We start from the raw sequence: 2,129 nt of genomic DNA on the forward strand, positions 1-2,129 counted from the left end.
CAGAGCGTCGGGCGCCCAAGCGAAGGACCCCTCGAGGGCCCCTGCACTGGCCGCCAGTCAGGCACTGCCGCGGACAGCCCCGGGGGCGGGGCGTGGGGCGCAGGGGGCGGGGCTCGCCGCTCGCCCCAGCAGCCCGCGTCCGGTTTTGCTTTTGGTGACATGAGACTTTTCCTCAAAAATTTACGATGAGAAAATAGAAAGTAGGTGTGTAATAGAGAAGGTCATCCCGTGTATTCTTACACACCTGCTTTGAAATATGATTTCTCAGAGCCGTGGGCACGTCTCCTGACTTTGGTTGACTCTCGGTTTTCTCCTCTCTGCAGGAAGAGGCTGAATTAAACCCTAAAGAAGAAAGTCCGGAGGTTTCATTTGGTTGAGAATCTTGGTGGCTTCACCTGTGGCTTGTCGGAAAGCTCGTGAGAGGAGAGATGGCGGCCGCTCAGTCATACAACTAGCAAAGTGTTTTTTGTTTGTTTTCGTTCTTACTTTAATCCACTTCATTGGTGAGAATCGTTAGAAAAGCATTTAATTTGTTACCTTTTCAGGACTCTCGTGAGCATCAGATGAGATCACATATGTGAGATCATTTTAATTCCTAAGGACCGGACAAATGGTGCAGATTATTATCATCCACACCATTTGGTTTCCTATAAAATAGATGAGGATCCTAAAAAAGCTTAGGATCCTTGAAAATGGGAATGAGGCTGTGTGTAGTGTGGTCATATGGTTTAATAGTAGCCTGGGAGGCAAACGGGAAATCTTGGCGTGTTCTATTAGTGATTCTCAATTTAATTAGTGCCAACATCCCTTTATATATCCTGAATAGACCTTGTTTTTTTTTTTTTTTTTTTTTTTTACTGTCTGCAATGAAAATCATGGGTAATATAACCCATCTATAAACAAATCAAAACAATATCCTAGCTGTAATATAAAGGAGAAACAAATTTTAAAATAGCAAAATAATATATATTCCGAAATATAAAGACCAAAACATGTCTACAGTAGAAAATACAAAGTGGTCATTGCTTGCACTTATATACAATAACTGTAAATGTAAAAGCTACAGCTGCAACTGGTGTGTTCTGTTGGTGCCTCGAGCATCGTAAAGGCTTTCAGTTGATGACATGATTTTTCCAAATGGTGGACAACTTCTTGATAAAGATCTGACTATATCAAAGTATAATCTTCCATTGTTTTTCACATAGAAGAATTCTTAGAGGGCCGGCCCGGTGGTGCACTGCTACAGTGCGCCGCTTGGGAAGTGCGGCGGCGCTCCCGCCGAGGGTTCGGATCCCACATACAGACCGGCCGCTCACTGGCTGAGCGAGGTGCGGGAGCAACACCGAGGGTTGCGATCCCGTTGCCGGTCCCGGTCCGGTATGGGCGCGACACTGAGGGTTGCGATCCGTTGCCGGTCACGAAAAAAGACAAAAAGGGGGAAAAAAAAAAAAGAAGAATTCTTAGAAAATTTAGTTCCTATTAAAACTGAAAAAATAGCTTGGCATATGTAAAATTGAGTCAGAGTCCACGCCTAAGACACATAAGTGTCTGGCAGGACATTCAAAAGTCTGATGGAACATGGGACAATATTTTATATTGTAGGCTTGTTACATTGCAGGCTGTCTAGCATCCCAATTATGTTCTGGTAGCTTCCTCTTCCTCCAATGACTGTGACAACCCAAAATTCCTGTACAAATTTCTAAGATACACTCTGGGGGCCTGTATTGTTGAGATGGTGTAGGCTGAGATGCTTTCTGATTCTGTTTTTTTTGGGGGGGTGGGGTGGGGGTGGCTGGTCAGTTTAGGGGTCTGAACCCATGACCTTGGTGTTGTAAGGCTGTACTCTAACCAATTGGGCTAACTGGCCAGCCCCAAAGATGCTTTCTGATTCTATACAAGTATTCTGTGTGCAATTGGTTGACTAGAGTAGACAGAAGGATCTAGATCTAGGTCTAAATTTTATGTGAAGAATTTGAGAAGACATAAAGTGTCAAAGGTGTGATAGTGTAGATACATTTATGGTTTCCTGGGCTGGCTGGTTAGCTCAGCTGGTTAGAGTGCAGCCTTACAGTACCAAAGTCAGGAGTTTGGATCCCCCCCCCAACCAGCTGAAAAAAAAAAAAAAAAAA

This window comes from Galeopterus variegatus, unplaced genomic scaffold (assembly GCF_000696425.1).
Source record: "Galeopterus variegatus unplaced genomic scaffold, G_variegatus-3.0.2 Scaffold243, whole genome shotgun sequence".
NCBI lineage: Eukaryota > Metazoa > Chordata > Mammalia > Dermoptera > Cynocephalidae > Galeopterus > Galeopterus variegatus.